Source organism: Staurois parvus, unplaced genomic scaffold, assembly GCF_062004578.1.
Source record: "Staurois parvus isolate SC_StPar_1 unplaced genomic scaffold, SC_StPar_1.0 ptg000017l, whole genome shotgun sequence".
Taxonomy (NCBI): domain Eukaryota; kingdom Metazoa; phylum Chordata; class Amphibia; order Anura; family Ranidae; genus Staurois; species Staurois parvus.
Window position 1 is genome coordinate 12,321,718 of NW_028317813.1, and position 22,006 is coordinate 12,343,723.

General features: G+C 42.5%; 1 protein-coding gene across 1 annotated transcript in view; it reads right to left on the reverse strand.

Moving 5' to 3' along the window:
• The window catches only part of COQ10A (coenzyme Q10A), a 46,903-nt gene that overhangs the window by 23,733 nt on the left and 1,164 nt on the right, over window positions 1-22,006 (reverse strand). The window lies entirely within an intron of this gene.

Below are 22,006 nucleotides of genomic sequence, written 5' to 3' on the forward strand. Positions count from 1 at the left end.
ATGGTGTTACCGCTCCGCAAATGCGCCGCAAACGAGCGGCACCATAGACTAAAATACAAGGCTTCAACGCCTCCTGACTCGACCAGAGGCGTCCGTTTTACCCCGACGCTACGCTAACGCTCCCGTTAGAACAGCACCATGTGCTGCAATGTGCAGAATTGTCCGAGGCGTTTGGGAAGCGGTAAAAACGCTTCCCAAACACCTCTCTGTCGTCTCCACAAAACGCTAGTGTGAATGTAGCCTAGTAGATTATGAAAATAGTGGACAATTATTTTCAGAATTGATTATAATATATTATGTCGATTAGGGCTGATTCACACTGGGAATCATACAGACGAAGCACTGTGTGTTCCTGTGAAATTCACATGCAGTTCTGTGCCGTGTGTTTTCAACCCATTTGTGAATGTACGAATTTTGAAAACACACTGCAACTGCATCACATGGTACTTTGGAGCGGAGGGAACGGGGAACTGAAAAACTTGGTACCCACTCCCCCCTTAAACAAGTACAAAAAAACCCTCCAAAAGTGGGAGAGGGGGGTGAGGTGTTAAGGCAGAGTTCCAGCCGTTTTTGTGCTTATAAAAAGTCAGCAGCAACAAAAACCCACGCCGTCCCTCCTCTCCTCCACGGCGCCAGCATCTTAACCGTGGGCAACAGGCTGTGACAGCTTGCGGCTTCACAGCCTGGTGCCCACTGTGCATGCGCAAGTCGTGCTGCATCTACTGATTGGCCCGGCAGTCTTCTGTGATCTTTGAAAGTTCCCAGGAGACTGTGGGAGGAAGGAGGGGGCTGAACTTCCAGCTCACTTCACTGTGGCGAACTCCCCCCAAAAAGTGTCAAATATGGCAGTGGAAGGGGGGGGGGGGGAGCCAAACAAGCGGAGCTTCCACTTTTGGGTGGAACTCTGCTTTAAGAAAAGGATGAAGGGGATTTAATTGGAGCTAGTGGGGTTTGTTTTATTAGATTTAAATAACATGGATAGTATTATGGGTGAGCTGCAGCCACACTGTGGATTACAGCAGGGTACTTAAACTGTAGGGTGATAAAAGTACTTTCTGAAGTTACAGAATCACTTTTAGCATTTTTAGCAACATCATTAGTAGGATGATCTCCTGACCTGAGGCTAAAGCCTGCTATACGTGGAAAGAAATGCTGTTGAATCAGCTGAATTTTCATCCATGTATGGGCAGGCTGGTTGTAAAACCAGCCTGTTAGATTTCTCCCAATTAGTGCTGCTTGCTATAGCTGGCAACATTAATCATTGTATTGTGATGGAGGGGAAGGCTCCCTGCTGTCGGTATACAATACCACAAAGGGAGGGTTTCCCACATCCCAGAATCAAGGCATTATCTAGAAAAAAAAAAAAACAAAAAAACAAGATGCCCAAGGCAGGCCATAGATGGTGCGATTTTTATTCCTGCACCGACGGGTTGCAGGAAAAATAGTTGCAACACTGACTGAGTTATAGCTTCTGGCAATAATTGCATGCTAAAAATCCAACATGCTGTTGTACCTGAGTCAATAGTTGGATCGACTTGGGTACAATCAACAAGACCATACATGGATCATATCTCTGTCAGTTCCTGCTAAACCGGCCACGATTTGAACCATCTATGGCCATTTTTAGTGGTACAAACCCAAAACAATTCATGTCTATTCTGGCTGTAAATAACTTAAAGATAAAGACTTGTAACTGGAAAACTAATGTATGCAAACAAAGCATATGCATAATGAAACACTTGAACAGAAAAGAACAAAGAACAGAAGTCTGCAGTATTCAGCAAACACTGGCATTATGTGAAATAATGGAAAGGGATTGCATAACATGGCCCAGTACCAGCTATTCAGGTCGCCTCACCTTGATGTGACCTCTAGTTACTGCTATCTGGAAGAATCTGATAATAAAGCTGCACGTGCAGACAGAAATACCAACCAATAGGTTTCAAAATGCCATATATTGTAAAGTACTAAAGTTTTACACATGGGGCAGTGGAACCATCTATTATTTCCATGTATACACAGGTCTCATCCACAGATTACTGAAGGGAAGCTGTAGTCCTTTCACAGCCATCTACTATAAGGCCCATTTCACACTAATGGTCCAATCGGATCCGCTGGTCAGTTTTTCAGGCGGACCCGATCGGACCATCCATAGACCTCTATGGACTGGTGGGTGTCAGCGGACAAATGTCTGCCGACACTGCTGGCATCTGATCCAATCCTGTATGCCAAAAATTGATGGATGGGGATCGTTCCCCATCCGTTCAGTGGATGGGATGACAGTCAGGTGGAAATGGACAGGTGGTCCGTTTCCATCCAATCCCTCCACAATAAAAAGCAGGCTGTGTTTGTGTCTACTGTGCAGCAGCGGAGCAGACACAGACCTGTCTTCTGCTTGCTCAGCGGGCATCAGCAGAGAGATCCCCTGCTGAGCAAACAGATCCGCTGGCAGGTCCGTCCCATCTGAAAGGGGCAGGTGTTAAGGAGAAGTGCACTGATAAGAAAAGCATACATACATAATCTACCCAAACGATAGTATGTACTTTCCCAATTACCTAATAGTAAGGCTGTTCAGTACCTCCCAATGTATAAGGTTACACATGATTATGTTATATAACACAGTAATTATTTCATACACACTGCAGATGCTAGAAAGTAACATCCCTGCCTCTTGGCTCTCCTTTTGCCTACAATTTACTCTGAACACAGCCACGTTTACCAGCCAAGGCCTTGCTGGCAGCACTGCACATCCTAACAATTACATTCGGCTATCTGGTTAAATCCAGCCAGAGAAGTGTACATTCAACTTCAAACCTTTCACATTAGTAACCATTCTAGTAGCCCCTGTTCAGAAATGCTGCTGAAAAATGCCAATTTTGCTTAAAAGCCTCAGTTCTTTTTCTTCAAATGGGCAAAAAAAAACCCAAAAAACAAAAAACCCACACACAGGTCTCAATCACTGTCATTTTTGTGACAGAATACTTTACATCATAACAAGGAAAAAGAGCTCAATCAGAGAATGGTCTCCTTCAACATATCTTGCTCTACACACTAGGAAAAGAAAAAAATAAATAATATAATGTTTAAAGCGCCTCTTTTCCCACTCCCTACACACTTACCTGACACCACTCTTGACAGAGCACTGTCCCCACCGGCAGCCCCCCTCTGCTCTCTCTGCCTGCATTCACAGGCTTGGCTGAGAGAAGCAGGAGCCATTGGCTCCCGTTGCTCTCAGCCAATCCCGCTGAGGGGTCAATGGACGCACACAGCCCAGATTGGGACCAAGCCAGCAGGTGGCTTATTATGGAGGCACTTGGAGAAGAGGAAGAAACTAGAGTGCTGGCGGGGACCCCGAAAAAGAAAGTTTGGGGTGCAGGTAAGAACACCTTTAATTTTAATTAAAAAACAATACCTTTAAAATCACTTTAAGGATATTTGTCACAGCTTGAGGAAAATGGAAGATGCTTTATTTCATTGTATGTAGTCATTTTTTATGTGAGTGGCTGGAAAATGAAGATGATACTCTTAAAGGCTAAAATACACAAGGACTATCAATACACAATGGTGCATATTTATTTTAATTAATTTTTATGCCACAAAATGTTGCACGTGTATTTAGACAAATTGCTGCAAATGCCTATTTTTTTGGAAGCTTCATAAAAAATATGCTTTCTGCCCAGAGTGTTCTTAGCACTGCTAGTGATAATCATCGATAAGGGAAGAATTAAAGCTGTGCAGCCTGACAATCTGTGCATTATATTATACCATATGTGCAATTTTCTACTGGTTAAGTTAAGAACAAAATTTGCTTACACTTTTGAGAAAAAAAAAAACAGTTTTATAAGTCCCCTTGCAGTTTCTGAACCTTGATTAGATGGATCAAACATGGACTGCAATGTATGCCTATAAATTAACAGATTTACATCAATTTGCATCCAGCTCTAGTTTTGCACACCTAAATGTAAAGGAACAAATATAAATGGATATAAACAGACACACATCCATTTATTTCCAGCAGCTCCTAGAGATTACATGGGCCTGTTTTTCCATTACAAGATGAGGAAGAAATGGAATGAAAACAAATGAATATGGGTGAGGGCTATATGACATCCATTTCCTCTTGGTTCTTGACTCAGAAGTGTTATCTGTCTACTGAACCCCTGCTAAGACTGAACAGAGATGCAGGTGTGAGAGGGTTTCCATTTGGAAGGAGTTATTCACATCTAAGACAATTTTCAAACACTGTTGCTAATATCAGTGGAATCTGATGGGCATTGAACACTAGAGTTGCTTTCTTTCATGTTACGATTGGAATTTATGACATCATCTTGTCCTATTCAAGCACATTCCATACCAGTTTTTAACTCCGCTGCTGTCAATAAGAAAGTACCTAAAATACATAGCAAGCACAATACAGGCATTCTGAATGTATATGAAAGATTAATGGAAAATATCCTTGTTAATAAAAAGAAAACTTTATTTAACAAAAGGTTACAAACATGCCCTCATTTTATCTATAATGAACACACAGGCGTACCTCAGTTTACAAATTTAATTAGTTCCACGGGACTTTTCGTATTGCAAAAAATTCATAAACCAAAACGCTTTTGGTCCTGACGAAGCTGAGTAAGATACGCCCATCGGCGAAACTCGTTGACGTCACTACCGGCTGGTGCATCGGTGTCATACACCTAGTCTTGGTGGGGACACAGAAATACATGCTCTTGCTGGGTGTTCATCAATTCACATGTGTACCTGAAAGGAAGCGGAGCCCGTCCATCAAGGGTCCCGATACTGGCGGCTGCCTCTGGGACTCTGGGCTTGAATCAAACAATAGGAGGAACAGTGCATTGTCTCTTATTCACTGAACAGGTGGTGAGTGATACTTGACTCATACGGAACTGGAAACACGGCCCTAGAGCCTTCTCTACTTGAAGCCTTATAGTGCCTACCATCTTGACTTTCTTTTTTGTCACTTATTCTACCACAGGATGGGGACACAATGTCATACACTTCATAGATGGCGTGCAGCACCCTACATGGACATTCACATTGCCTTCACGTCAGCTATAAGTTAAGGGAGACATTGAGGCCGCATGCCGGCGGTGAGCCACATTCACATCATTATTGACAGGGCCCTACCACTTCAACTTCAGATGGCGGAGGTCTCATGGAGAATAAAAGATGATAAAAGGTTCCGTCTAAGCTATATGACCACCTAATGTCATATTTCAGACACCAACTTCAGCATAATCAGTCACGTTTAATTTGGAAGCCCTATAAAAGGCATATTGCTTTTACCTGATGACTGTGTCCTTTAGCAATGACATTAGGAGTCTTGATATCTTCCATTGGCTCACATACCAGTACTTTGGTTTATACTTATGTACTTCTTTATTTTTGTTTGATTCATGCCTAGAGCTTGATTTTCAACTAGATCTCTAGCATTGTCTAGTTGGGCTCCTCAGTCCATATACCTTATTGTTACATGTGTAATGTTTTTACATTATTGATGCACAGCCTAATAGATTATTTATACACATCCCCAACATGGTGGTGTTCCCCTTGTGCCTTTGCTGTTTATACAAAAGACCTAGAGTCTTTACAGCATAACTACATACATGGCCGGTCATGATGTCCTACTTTTATTATTGTTTGTTTTAGGTTTTCTTTTGGTATTGTCTCATTTTGTGGTGATGGTTAACTGGTGTCTTTACCTAAGTGTCTAAGTACATGCAATTTTGCAATAAAGCATCATTTTTGATGACTTCTTGGGTATCGCTTTTTGTCCATAATGTAACCGCTTTCTCTTTGTGAATTCCTTTTCACTGTTTTTTTGCCGTTTGGTCTTGGTTATTGGACAGATCAAGTACTTCAGCGATACCAGCTAATGTAAAAGGCCTCTATCTTCTTTGTGGTTATTCTATGGGAATGTGAAATAAAGCTGTTTAAGACAATAATGGGGGGATGGAACAGTAATGTAGGGGGCTGAGGACAATTATGGGAGAGCTAAGGACAATTATAAGGGGGGGCTAAGCACAGTAAAGGGGGGCTAAGAACAATTATAGGGAGGCTGAAAACTGTAATGTAAGGGGGGGGCTGAGGACATTTATGTGAGGGGGGGGGGCTGAGGACATTAATGGGGGCTGAGGACATTAATGTGAGGGGGTCTGGGGACATTATTGGGGGCTGAGTATAAACGTGTTAGCTGAGGACATTTATGTGGGAGCCGACGACAATTATGTGGTAGCTGAGGACAATTCTGGGAGGACTTAGGACAGTACTGGGGGGCTGAAGACAATTATAGTGAGGCCAAGGACAGTAATAGGGGGGCAGAGCACAATTATGGGGGGGGAGGGAGAGCACAATTATGGGGGGGGCAGAGGACAATTATGGGGGGGGGGGCAGAGGACAATTATATGGGGGGGGGGGCAGAGGACATTTATGGGGGGGGGGGCAGAGGACAATTATGGGGGGGGGGGCAGAGGACAATTATGGGGGGGGGGCAGAGGACAATTATGGGGGGGGGGGCAGAGGACAATTATGGGGGGGGGGGGCAGAGGACAATTATGGGGGGGGGGGGGCAGAGGACAATTATGGGGGGGGGGAAGAGGACAATTATTGGGGGGGGCAGAGGACAATTATGGGGTGGCTAATTATGGGGGGGCTAATTATGGGGGGGCTAATTATGGGGGGGCTGAGAACAATTATGGGGGGGGGGCTGAGGACAGTAATGTGAAGAGGGATTTTGATGTGAAAGGGAGGGAACTGTGATGTAAAAAGAGAACTTTGCATGCACGCATCACAGGTTGAGCAGCCCATTCATTTTAAAGTGCTGCCCTACCCTAAAGAGAGACAGGGAAGACGTTCCTGACCCTTCTTTTAAAATCGCACTGCACCATTGGAGTGTGCGAAAATGTGCCATAGGTGGCAATGTGTGGGGGCGCATAAAGAATTATGCTTTACATCTGAAGTACAGCACATTTTTCTACAGGTTGGGAACATGTTCAATTTCACGACCGTTCTCCAGCCAGAGATATGAACCTAAGAGGAGATGGGGACTGTGATGTGAAGGATCTGAATCATGGCAGAAACATGTGATGCGAACCTCTGTTGGAAGAATATTTTACTGACTGGAACTCCAAGAATTTTAATTCAGTACCCCTGATATATAGGATTTCACAAAGGAATCCAGTTCAGCTTGCAGTGTCTATGCCCACAAGCACACTAGAACCTTTCACTCTATGACTTTGTATGGAAAGCCTTTATCTGCAATGATCATTATACTTAAAGATTTTATCTCGACTCTAAGTGTAGAGTACAGTTACGTAAGAGCAGATTTCCCTGAAGTCATAGATTAAGCAGTGGAATGCATGTACAAGGACATGACATTTTCTGTAACCGGATTCTCAGGTCATGCTACTTTCCTTCAAGGCAGTCAATGTTCTTTCTTATATACCAGACATCTCTGCCCCAGCTCCAGCCCCACAATCAATTTTAAACAGCTGACTAAAACAGTTTTATCTTCACATGATGTGTCTGGTTATACTGCAGGTCAGCTATCAGATAACACTGTCTAATTTTCAGCTGCATAGTGTTACTGCAGGTCTTCTGTCAATAGGCTATTCCTACATCTCACACCCCCTTGGCTCACGGCATAATCAAGTCACATATGACACGGCTGCCTTTTATGAATTACTACATTTTTTAAATTGAAAAACAGATAAAGATTTACAGTTTGTTGTATAGTATATAGCTGCTGTTTTTCCCCAACATAAAATTACCTCAGATGGGTTTCTTGCAAACTATTAACCAAAAATGAAGAAAACAATATTTTTGGCAACAGTGGTCCTTTATGCATTTCTTATGCAGGGCATTAAAGAGACCCTGTCTGCACAGGATTACTTCTACACAATAACATAACTGCTAAAAGAACAGTGACAATACCTTTGCAGTGGTCTTTAAGAACAGCTACAAGTATTCAGTCCATCAGATGGGTTGAATACCTGTTTTCCCACGCTGAACACTGTGGTTCCTCTCCCTTACTTGTATGTCCTGTGGTGACGTAGAAGCCGGTGAAGAAACTAAAGTGTGTGGTAGGAGAGCAGGTATTCTACATATCCGGAAGTGTGGAATACTTGCAGCAGCAGATGGAGAGCAGCGAAGCAGCAGCATTTCAAGACATCTGCTGCCGGAATGGAAAGTATAGAGGATCTTCTTATAGCAAGTATGTTATTGTACAGAAGGAACAAGTGCTGACAGAATCCTCTTAAAGGAACACGTACGCCCCTTGAGGGTTAGGGACTGATGTGAATGTACAATATATATATGTAAAGCGCTGTGTAAATCGACAGCGCTATATAAGTACCTGAAATAAAGAAATAAAATGAGAAAGTAATAGAGATTGCATTACTGAAATCTTCTGTAGCCTCCCTAGCGGTCTGATTATGTCAGTATTTCTGTGCTCAAAGCGGTACTTTTTTTGCATGGAAATATGTCATTTTTTTATTGTAGGCCTGTAATTTTTAGGAATAACTCACTGAAATCTGTACGAACAAGAGTCTAGCAAACATCCCGGGTATGATAAAATTTGAAATACGAAATCATAAATTATAATTTAATAAATAATCATAAAAAATAATATAATAAATTGAATTCAGTAATATAATCAAACCAAAAACACTGAAATTTGAAATATAGCTCCAAGTTTGCACATCACTGAGCAAAGTCGCAAAATCATTTTCAGTGTCTGATGAGGAATTTCCCCCATGAATCATTATCACTCAATTCTGCAAGTAGTTCTGATTTACTATCGCTGTTCTCTAGCTGGTCTAAAACCGCTTTTGACATAAAAGGGACACTTTTTGGACGCCATGGACATTTTGCAGTTTCCAGGCAGAAAGAACGGTAAAAATGCAGGCAGGGCACAGGACAAATTTTTTCCTATGTGATTTTAGTGTATTTTGTGAATGTCACTTTTTCACATTTTCAAATTTCCCGCCGTTCCGTCCCCCATACGTCCTGACATTGCAGGGAACGGAACCGAGAAGACGGATGCCGGCATTGGCCGGAGGACATTGCCGGGGACACTGCAGGGGGGACATCGCGGGAGCGAAGGACAAGGTAAGTGAAGAAGAGATCCCGGAGCAACGTTACAAGGTATTCCCAAGTGTAGCTCGGGGTTACCGCTTTTGCTGAAACTTTACCCCGAGCTACACTCAGGAATACCTCCAGGGAGGTTAAGGATGCTAGTTTTCTGCTTGTTACTTTTGCTTTGACTTATTATCATTATACAGTATTTATATAGCGTCAAAGGGTTTGCTCAGCGCTGTACAATAGCAAGGGGGACAGAACATGAGACAAGACAGAAAAAATACAATACCCGAGGTGTTCGAGGGCCCTGCTCTTTCGAGCTTACAATCTAGGCTTCAATGCGGACCAAATCGCTGACCCAGAACTGTAGAGATAAGTCATTCTGACGCTTTTCAGACACTCAATTCCAGCATGCTTGTTCCAGGACTGTGACTGAAACATACTCAGGACACAGCCAAGCATCTAGCATTTTTAAGAAAGGCCTGCAATGGCAGCCCCCATAAATTTCTCATGACCGAGTCCCTTTATAGGATAAAATCACATTCAAAATGCACTTAATCCTTTTTGAACCTCCACGATCATAAAGTACCTCTTCGTCTTCCTCCCCAGATGCATACTTAAGTTGGCCAAACACTGCAAAATTTCAGCGACTGAAATTTCACTCAGGGAGTGACCCTGTTTGCTGCCTTCTACATGCCATTTCTCGATTTTTCAAATTGGGAGGAAAATTGTTCGCTGAAAAGTGGATGCAGCCACTGTTCAGGTATTTTTACAGCTGGCAGGGCCAGCTGTCAAAATACAACTATCACAGCTGGAGATCCATCCAACTGCACTGATTTTTTTTACCTTTGAGCCTGCAGGCTAAATAAAAGGAAACAAAAAACACATACTATCAGTGTATATTCAGCTTTACAACACTCCCATGTGGATGTGAAAATTCTCCCTGCTGTGCTATTGTATTGTGACAATGGGGAGACTTCCCAGCCATCAGAATACACTGACCAGCACTGCCAGATCAACATACAAATGTTCTGCAGAGAGAACAAATATGCATATTTAAAAAGAATGCTTATGCAATGAGCTGGCACCAACCTCTAAAAGGAAATTATAGTGTACTTTCAGTGAGCTCATTTAGAGTTTTTACTGCAATGTTTAACCTTGAAGTAAATTCTTCTTTTGACTTTCACATTTTTTTTGAGTATGTTGTTCTATACTTTTGTTATTGTATTAAAAAAATGGAGATTTGTAGATTGGGCCAGATGAAGCACGTTACAGCCTGTAAAAACTGACATGTCACACCTACAGAAGGTTTTTAAGGTGTAAAAAAGACTAAAGCTGAGCATACACGATTCGGCCAGTTCAGCAAGAACCAGCTGAATTTTGATCTATGTGTAGATCTGTCTGTTCAACAGAAGCCAGTCCTTAGGGGACGTGAGCGCAAAAGTGTCAAAACACACAGTTAAGACACATGAAGCTCATAATTAATTGTATTGTAACTGTAATGTCTACCTTCATTTTGTAAAGTGCTGTGCTACGTGTTTATTGCATGTAGGGAAGCCCACTGAAATGAACTGGCTACTCATATGTAGTGTAAAAAACGCATGTTCACAGAATAAAAAGTAATACATGCACATTTCTTTTAAAGCAAAACCCATGTCTGCAGCAGGGTTGAAGGTAAATATTTAGCTATGCAGATTACAAGATTTGAGAAGGGGAGAAGCTTGATTGTGCATTATTTTATTTTTTTACAGCTTTTATATTGTTGTTGATATTCAGACTTATAGGCTAGCCACTAGAGGCAGATTAAAGTGGAACTTCAGTCTGCCCCTAGGGGGAGGTTCCGCCCCACCTCGGACACCACCATTATGGTGCATGCACAGATGTACCCACAGGCTCTGCCCAGCCTTTGGGTCCAAGTGTAGACCGTTGACACATCTGCACACAAGAGTTTCTACATTTGAACAAAGACAGGGAAGGGTTTGGACCTAGTAGTAGTCTTTACATGTGCGTAGGAAACCCAACACGTGTGCCAACGTCCGGGACACCTGGTGCATGCGCAGATGTGCCACATGGCTCTCAGGACCCAGGCCCTGCGGCACATCTGTGCACGTGCAGGGAAAGATTTTTGCTTAGGCAAGAATTGTGAAAGCGCTGTTTACAGTACAAATAAAGTAGTTTTTAAAAAAATCATATTTGTAAGAGGGAATGGGAGAAGGAAGAGCAGCATAACGTGCCCTTAAGGCCCCTTTCACACTTGTGGGTCATTTGCTTCATTAGTTCAGTCAAGTTTTTTCAAAGAAAACAACGGAACAGTTTATCAGTTTTTTCCATCCACTTAAGCCCCATACCCATTCTTTCAGTTTAACATTATTGGTTTACATGAGTAAAATATGTAGTCCAGGAGTTCCTACCTCACTTGTTGCAGTCCAGGCTTTCCCTGCTGTCAGGACACACTGATTAGTGTTGCCAGCAGAACTGATCATTCCAGAAAAACCCGACAGGCTGGTTGCACAGAAGTTGATCAGTAGGTAATCATGGATTGTAATTTGGCCAGTCCCTGCTGAATTTCGATGTATGTATGCTTGCCTTAACAGTAAACAGAGTTTATGCATGACGCTTATCACCAGTCAGCTGATAACTTATGCAGACCATAGACGGGCCGTTTATCAGCCGATAAATGAAAAATCGGTCGGTGCCGTTGCCGCCACCAAATGTCCACGAAAAACGTCCGTTTTTGATGGATTTTCCAGTATGACCGATAAAAATAAACGAGAAGATCTGCGAACACTGGATGACGGGCTGCCCCACTAACGGAGTGAATATCAACCAATTTTTCATGTGGACGAAAATTTGACCGATAAACGACCTGTCCATGGCCTGCATTAATCTTTTTTTCTTTTTTTTTTGAGCAGAGTCTATGCCTCCTATTCTACATTGGTACTAGGCAGCAAGCAACCTTCTGACAGAAATATGACTGTAAGGACTTTCTCAAAATACTGACACTTACCAAACATGCCTATAGCGTTAAAAGGCGATTTCGATAAGCATTTAAAGAGCATTAAAAACACTCCCCCAAACACCCTATGCCTGTTTGCGGCATGGTTGACACATTTTTTAGTGCGGTAAAACCGCTCTACAAATGCCCATTATTAACGAACGTACTAACGCGCCATAATCCGCGCCACAAACGAATGCTGGTGTATTTGGGATGCATTACCAGAGACTTGAATGGAAGGAGTTGAAACGCTTCAAACTGGACACGAAGCGTCAATTTTGGAGCGAAGCGACTCCAACGCTTCATGTTTTGCTAATGTGAACAGCACTGTGCCCTGTCCATATTATCAACTGCATAGGTATCTGAGACGCATTAAAAATCACACAAATGTCTGATTTCAATGCTAGTGTGAACTAGGCCTGAAGCAAAGTCGAAAGAGAACACCTGGGTATAATCCTGTTGGGGGGCATGGGGGGTATAAGAAGAGACCAGAGCTCAGCAGAAGGTGCAGAGAGGCAACATCTCCATAATAACACATTCTCTTCACCTCACAGAGAATGAAGACTGTGGTTGGCAAGAAAAGGAATAATTACCACACTTCTAACCAGGGGTAGCCTAGCACACTACACCCTATACCCCATCTTATGCAGGCCATAGACGGGTTGAAAATCAGCCGATTTTTCGGGCAAAAAAAAAAAAAAACGAATGATTTCCACACCGTTAATGGGTTAATTGGTTGGTGGTTTTTCGGGGTTTTGGCACTTTTTTTTATCTGTAAAGTTGGAAGAAAATTGGCCGGTTTTGCAGATCAGCTGATTTTCTTAGCAATGATGGGCAAATCGTCCGATCGTTTCACCGATAAAAAATCTGCGCATGAGCCATGACCTGCAAGAAGAAGAAAAAGAAGAATTCCAGTCTGCTATTATATTTTAGATGAAAAGTATTGCGGTTGCAACAACGTATATTTGTATCCGAATAAAAACATCTGTATCCGAAATGGATACATTGTTGCAACCGCAAGACTTTTCATATAAAATATAATAGCGGAGCTCTCTGCAAGGGAGAGAAGTAATTAAATGCCAGCCGTAGACGGGACAAAAATCGGACGATTTTTTTTACCGTTGCTAGTAACGTCGGCCTATTGAACGACCAATTTTTAGTTTTTGCCAAAAACGGACGGTTTTCGACCCGTCTATGGCCTGCATTACTCCAAGCAGCTGATAGAGCTCTTAGGTATTGACAGGTGCTGAAGCGATTAGACAGATGGTGCATTACCCTCAATTGACTATCTCAGGAGCGCACCATATGATGAAAAGAAAATCTGTTCACACGTGATGAAGCAATTCATCCCTTATGCGAAAAGGTCCACTCTGCATATGGAATCACACTGCATGATGATGTGTAAATACATTTACTTTCATCAGATAGTGTCCGGGTAATACCAACAGGTAGCACAGCACAGAAACACCTGGACGAAACACAATAGAATAAATAGTGAGCAATACTGCTTCCCCTGAAGACTTGTTGGTTGCTGCTACTGTCTTAAAATGCTTGTTGCTGACATTAATATTTTCAAATCACCATAACTGGAACGCCACAAATGAGTGAGGAGTTCCTCATCTCTATACTTATTCCAGGTACTGAAGCCAATGCATCAGCATGACAACCAGTAAACTAATATTTTTTAAAAAAATGCTCAGCTATGGCAGCCTTCATGATGTTTCCTTTTACCCTGTGGCTGCCCACGTAACTCATATATGCAGTGGCAAACGGGGTTGGTTGTAACAGCCAAATGCCACATGAGTCCATGGGCGACAAAGGTTTCTGTGCTTCAGTCTGTAGTAATGATCAGGAGCTGGCAGGACTGGCTCCCAATCTTATGACCACCGAGACAGTCAATAACTGTAGTCACACAATTGGAGCTTCCTGCCTCCCCAAGCCTCCTAGCAGTTAAAAGGATGCCAGAGCTGGATGGGAAGGGGTTAAGCAAAACACCCTGTACCCACAACAATAAGGCCTAGTTCACATTGTCCCACTGCTTTAATACTTAGTAAGGCTAGATTCACACCTATGCAGTTTGTGTTTGATCTGCTTCTGCATTGAGTTTTACCTTGCGTTTTTTTTCTTGTTGCTAGGCAGATTTAAAACGTAAAGAGCATCAAAAACATGGCAAAAATGCAGCAAAAAAGGCACTACATGCTTTTCTGCAGTTTTCCATTGAAGTCTATAGAATCAAAAACGCAACTTTTTGCATTCAAAAAAGTCCCTGACCCTTTCCAAAAAATGCACTGGGTGAAAATGCTGAGATGTGAACGTGTTCCATAGGAAATCATGTTAAATAGACCGTAGTGCGTTTCTGCAAAACTCTGTGGAAAGCGCTTAGGTGTGAACCTGCGGTAAAGCAGCTCATTATTTGAATGGGCTGCCTAACTCACCAAAACAGGTGCATGCAGCAAACGTCAGTGCTGCATTGCAACCCAAGCGTGTTTAGAAGATGTACTGAGGTGCTACTGAAAATAAATATCAGCACAATGCACCAATGCACATTACCTGCAACGCGACAATGTGAACAGGCCTAATAAGATAAAAGGGACATTAAAACTTCTCGGCATCAACATGTGAAAAAGCAAGTCTTTTACTTAATTTTGTTCAATTCAGTAGCACCAAGTCTATAGCCAGGAACTGCATACAGCAGGGGTCTTCAGTTAACATTTACGGAGGTACAGTCAGCAAAATTTCCTTCCAGCAGAAGTCCGAATCTTGTTAGCGATATAACACATCACAGTCTCCCCCCCGGTACATTATCATCTTTAGCGTACCTTTCACACTGTAGCCCCCTCTACATCACAGTCTCCTCTTTAATGAAGTCCCACAGCGTCCTCTTTTCCATTCACATCACAGCCCCCCTTTACAACACAGCAAATATATAGCAAAAGCGGGATGTCTCTTTGCTGGACAGTGAAGTCTATTTGCTGGATGGGGATGTCCCTTCTTGGACTGGGCTGTCTCTTTGCTGGACCCAACTGGGCAAAGAGAAAGCCCGTCCAGCAAAGAGACAGCCCCATCCACAGCCGCTACAGAGCTGTCACAGTGTGCCAGCGGGTGAAGAAGGGAGGCCGCCGTTGTCCCTGTGTCAGCGGCACTTCCTGCTTGTCATCTAGAGCCATCACTGCTGCTACTCCTGTCGGCCCTGCTTTAGGCATAGGTGCACAGTAGGAGGTGAGCGGCAGCCGTGGTCTGTATTAGCCCCATCCAGACCGCAGTCGCTGCTTACTTCATTTTAAGCCCGGCGTGCCTTATGGCCAGTCCAGGAGGGCACCTGGCAGTGGCGTGGCTGCGGTCCGGATGAGACTGTACCACGGTCTGCCATTTAGTGACCACTGGTATACAGTTATGTGCACTCTAACAAAATTCTACTAGTATATTGCCAGCTTTAAACAAATTTTGTTTTATGAAAGTTTGTTTGATATTTTTGTAATCATTAGTGGAGTCAAATCAATGTTTGTTATCCACAATATAAAAAAATATAAAAAATTCAAAAGGAGTGGGATGAAAAAATGTTCTTAACTGAATGAATGTCTAACAGTTAGGCCCTGTTCACATCAGTCTGTTTTTATCGTGCTAAAATATACCTTTCAAGTTCAACAAAGTCGCATGAAAAATTGTCCCCTTTAAATCCTATGCAACAGTTCGTATCGCTGCGCTGCTGGTGCACTGCATTTTAAAAAGCGCTGCATGCTGCATCTTTTTCTGCCCTGTCTAAAAAATGCACCTTCCATTATAAGTCAATGGAAATGTAAAAAAAATGCACTTTGGTCTTTTTTTCTCCAGAAGACCAGGGATGAAAACAAATGCAAAATGCATCTAAAACGTTGTGTGAAAAAAATTTAAATGCAACGCATTAAAAAATGTGAGATGTGTTTTAAGCACACTAATGTTAACAGGCCCCTATTGTGTCATCAAGTGGTACTGATGAGAATATTCACATGAACGTAAATGTACTAGTGTATGGCCAACCTAACTCCTACAATGGCTGATAGGGTGTATTTACAGGGCAAGGCCTCGTTTACACTTGTGGTTGAGGGGTGGTAAAAACATGCAAATGAGCTATGTTTTACTGCTTCCCTTAAACTGCAAAAGCAGAGAAAGGGAGTGTTTACACGGGCAGTATTGCCTGCTGAATGCAGCCTATTCACCTGCATGGGGCTGTGCCACTAGCCCATTGCAAACGTTTCTAACACCCTGGTCGCACTGGGTACGACTTGGCAAGCGATTTACATGCCATGCGACTTGCAAATCATATGCCAAGTCACACCCTATTGTTTGCAATTACAGCAGTCAAATCGGTGCGGTTCCGACTTGGTCTGATCCACACCGATTTCTAAAGTAGTACATGCACTACTTTTCGTGCGATTTGCATAGACATCTGTGTCAAATGTCTTGCAAATTGAACCTGAAATTGGCATGTCCCCAACTTTTAAATCATGCGACTTCACTGTAAGTCGCACGGTTTCAAAGTTGGGCTTGATGTGACTGAGGTGTAATGCACACAATTGCAGAGCTGTGGTACATGTTTTTATGGTTAAAACAGGCAGTGAGGTGACATAATGTAAACAAGTAGTCAGACACAAAAGGAACAATCTAGATGTAGCAAAATTGTTAAAAAATACAACTCTTAATGCAAAGTACCTCCCTTGCTTTAAGCAGAGGAAAAGGGAAGCTCTGCTTTATCTTCTTCCCCTGCCCCCCAACTTTTTTTTGGGGGGGGGCAGGTACCTACTCCCACTTCCTAGGCGATCCAAGCGGAAGTTCAACCCCCCCCCCCCCCCCCATCCACCTGCAACCTCCTGGGACACGTCACAGGTCCCAGGAGGCTGCGGGTCTATTCAGAAAGCTTAGAGCCCTTTGCACATGCGCAGTGGGGAGCTGGTTGTGAAGTCTCAAGGAGTCACAGCTGACTTCCCACAGTAAACTTGGCAGCGCTGGGGACTGGAAGACGGGTGAAGAACTGGCCTAGGTGAGGACAGAACTGGATCCCTGGACAGATAAGTGTCTTTTTTATTAAAAGCCAGCAGCTACAGGATTTAAGGCTGCTTTTTTTTTTTTTAGACTGAAGTTCCTCTAAATCACCCGGGTTTTTATATGTATATATATATATATATATATATATATATATAAAAATAAAAATACACATACTGTACATACACACACAATCACACATATACAGTGCTCTGCGTACATCCCAACAGATTTGTCATAAAACCTTTCCTTATTTTCTATGGAACACTATACTACAAAATACTCCCACAAATGGGAGTTTGTTAATCTGCACACACAAAAAAGTATTTTTCCTAACATTCATTCAAGTCCATGTTGCAAAAATGAATACACCCCAATGAAAGTCTTAGAAGCAAAGCTAAATTTTAGACATCGAAATCCTAATTAACATGAATTCAACTACAGGCGAGTCTATTCATTAAACAGGTGTCCAGCAGAGAGTTAATTATAAAAAGGCCTTAAAGAAAACCCCTTCCTATTTCATGTTGTCAGCAATGTCACCACATGGACGAGAAATGCCACAAGGCCTGGGAAAGAATTTTTTTTTTTTTTTTTACACAAGGCTACAAAAGATCAACAAAGCTTTACTTATCAGTCAGAATACTGTAGCAAAAGTGATACAAAAATTTAACAAAGATGGAACTGCAACCATCTCACAGAGACATCCAGGCAGTCCACGGACATTAACACCTTGACAGCAGCTTGCATGATTGAACTTCATCTCCTCTACTTGTACATTTCTTGTAACATATATGCAATGTATAACCACCATATTTTGCATGTCCATATGAATTTTAATATTTTTTGTAAAATAAAATATGGTTCTATACAACCAAGTTTCTTACAAACTGAATGGTTCTATTGATTTTGTCTGTGCCTTTAAAAGCCACAAAAAGAGGGTTTTCCATATGTGCATTACAAGGAATGATGACACTTCTTGTTACCACACCCTTTGCCTTTTTACACCTCGACAGGAGCGTCTACTGATGAGAAGGGTTGAAAAAAAAAATAGCCATGCAAGTTCACTGCAGTTAGCTAAAAAAGTAGAAAGCCATATTGAGGAGATTCTTTCCCGTGACACAATATGGCATACACTACAGAGGAATGGGATACATGGGTGTTGTCCACAAAGGAAGCCTCTCGTAAAACCCATGCACAAAAAAAGCCCACCCAGAATTTGCCAGGGCCCATGCTGAAAAAGAAGACGATTACTGGGACTCTGTACTCTGGAGTGATGAGACCAAGATAAGTGTTTTTTGGAACGGATGGCTTCAAAACTGTAAGGCATTGCAATGGTGAGGAGTACAAAGAAGAATGCATGGTGCCTACAGTGAAACACGGTGGTGGCAGTGTCCTCCTGTGGAGCTGCATGAGTGCTGCTGGTGTCGGGGAGCTGCATTTCATTGAAGGTATCATGAATTCACAGATGTACTGCTCTATAATTAAAGAGAAGATGCTACCATCACTCCATGCCCTTGGTTGTCATGCAACTTTTCCAACATGACAATGATCCAAAACACACATCTAAGACCACTTTTGCATTTCTGAAGAACAGGGTGAAAGTGATTCAGTGGCCAAGTATGTCTCCTGATATGAACCAAATTGAACACCTAAGGGGGAATTCTGAAGAGACAAGTTGAGCATCACTCTCCATCCAGCATCCAGGCTCTAAAAGAGGTTGTTCTTGAAAAATGGAAAAACATGTTGCAATATGTCACCAACTTGTTCATTCCATGCCTAGAAGACTTGATACTGACCTTACAAATCATGAAGGTCATACAAAATACTAGATGTAGTAGTTTTTGTTGTGGGGTGTATTCATTTTTGCATCAACTAATTTGAGTAAAACTGAAGATTTTGTAATCCAAGTTAAATTGTTAATCTTACTTTCATGAAATGAGCAGCTAAACAAATGTTCTATAAAACTGAAAATTTTGGAAATTGTTCTTGTGTTCATTGAGATATTAAAATCTTACTTTTCAAAAAGGGTGTATTCATTTATGCAAAATCCTATGTGTAGATAGAGAGATAACTGACAAACCCATACATTGTCCTGTTACATGGGCCTACACAAAGCCAGAGTTTAAAGTATTTTATGTCTTTCTAGCCATGGCAATTTAGGAGGCATGGGGGAGGGGCTACTTTTTAGCTCTTAATTGCTGCAGACTGCAAGGTCCAGTGAATGAATAGATTTGTAATTAAGCCTCTACAATGACTCTCAAAAAGCTGCTGAGATAAGATATCAGCTGGAGGGAAGGCTTTGTGTTCATTAGCTGCTCCACACTACTTCTGAAGCATGGCAAAGCAGGAGGAACTATCAGCAAATGTAAATGAGCAAATATGGCTGCCTCTATACACTATGTATTATTCCAGATTATATAAAGAAAAAGTTTAATGAAAAAAATTAACACAAATCCAAAGAATGCTCACATCAAGCAAATTTCTTTACATCTACAATTTTGTAAAACTAATCTATACTGAGTTGCATTTCCTAAAATGAATCAATGTACTGGATGGATTATTTCCCCTTATTTACATATAGAGAAAGATGCTTCATATACTCAATATACACAGAGAGCGAATATTGTAGACCCAATGTGGCTACAGACTTTAGGCAGTTTTAGATAGCCTAGAAAATATTTTGTCTTTGAGAACCTTCAGTCAGTGCTGCATATGCCAAAGAATCACCGTGCACTGGTGTTTGTGACCAAAAGAATTTGTGCGATAATTAAACTGTGCTTGCACAGCTGACTGTTCTCCAAGGTCTATGGCCAGCTTTAATGCTTATGTACACTTCAGCCTTTCTTAGGACTGTGATCATAAATAAATAAATGTGAAGCATGTGGAGGATCATGCTGTAATCACAATCTATACTGTATATACTTGTTGGATGGCTGGAATTTTACATACCTAGACAAAAGGTACCTAATAAACATTTGTATTTGATACCTGGATATACAAAAGAAAAAAATGTGGAGTAAACCCACTTTGTTATATAGCTTAATTTATAAAAAAAAAAAAACACTTACCTGTAGGTAAAATGATATTCAGGTTTTTCTTTTTTTTAGTTGGCGCATGCGCTCTGAAGGAATGGCATACCATTGCAGTTCCTTGAGAGCACTGTGCCGTGTCCCGTGACTCGTATGCGCGGGAATGATCTCATTGCAGCTCAGCCAGTCAGATGGCCAATGCATACTAGCACATTATGCCATTGTCTTGCACTACTGCTTTAAGCCCCATACATATGATGATAATATCGGACAAATGATTGTCAGGTTTTTTTTGCATGCTAGTCTCGTATCAAAAGTAAAGAGGTTACTAAAATTACAAAAAAATCTTGTATGACAGAATAACATTTCAGCAGTGATGTAATGTATTTGTGTTGTATTCTTGGATGAAAATTGTAAAGATTAAATGAAAATCGTACGAGAAAACTTTTTGCGCTTGTCCCTTCAGTCAAATTTGGACAAAAGCTGTGTACGAACGATCAGATTACCGTATGATAGACTTGAAAGCTGTATTTTTATTTTTTTTTACAATTTTCTGAGTTAGATAACAGTGCCTAAACATATACCAGAACAATAGAAACAGTAACACAACAGCTTCTAGTTCACAAAGGCAGTTAGCATACAATGGGACTTCCTTTTTCATTCATTATCCAAATAAATGGTGGATGAGCACAGGGTTTTTTTTCCTCCACACCCCAACTATCTGCAGACTATATCTAAAACTATTTAGGAACCAGTCAATAAGGCAGGCCAAGCATGATGTGACCTTCTTTCCCGCAACCACGGTTTGCAGGAAAGAAAATTACTTGATTCCCCCGCAGAGCTATTGTGTTCTCTTGTCCCGTGATCTCTTGCCCACCCATCACAATGTACCTGTGCCCCAAGCTCAATAAGGACCCCAGCCTCACTGTGCATACCCTTTACACAGTACCCAAGTGGGCGCTATGCTAAGGAATCCCTGCCACACTGCACGTGTGCCCTTTGCATGGTACCCAAGCAGGCACAACACTAACACCCCCTAGCTCACTGCACATGCATGCCCTGCCCTATGCATGGTGTCAGAGCACACCCAGAATGAGAATGAATGACCCAGCTGGAAGCACACACATCAAGGATCTCCAGCTCAGGAAGCACACACTGTGCTACTGTTCTGATATGTTTTGGGACTACATGTCCCATGATTCCTTACCCTTCTGTCACACTGCGCATGCGTGCCTTAGGCACAATGCAGACTCCAGTCACACCGCACGCGTGCCTTAGGCACAATGCAGACTCCAGTCACACCGCACACGTGCCTTAGGCACAATGCAGACTCCAGTCACACCGCACGTGTGCCTTAGGCACAATACAGACTCCAGTAACACCGCACGTGTGCCTTAGGCACAATGCAGACTCCAGTCACACCGCACACGTGTGCCTTAGGCACAATACAGACTCCAGTAACACCGCACGTGTGCCTTAGGCACAATGCAGACTCCAGTCACACCGCACGCGTGCCTTAGGCACAATGCAGACTCCAGTCACACCGCACGCGTGCCTTAGGCACAATGCAGACTCCAGTCACACCGCACGCGTGCCTTAGGCACAATGCAGACTCCAGTCACACCGCACGCGTGCCTTAGGCACAATGCAGACTCCAGTCACACCGCACGCGTGCCTTAGGCACAATGCAGACTCCAGTCACACCGCACGCGTGCCTTAGGCACAATGCAGACTCCAGTCACACCGCACGCGTGCCTTAGGCACAATGCAGACTCCAGTCACACCGCACACGTGCCTTAGGCACAATGCAGACTCCAGTCACACTGTGCATGCACACCCCTAGCCGAGAACCCTTGCCACAGTGAGCTTA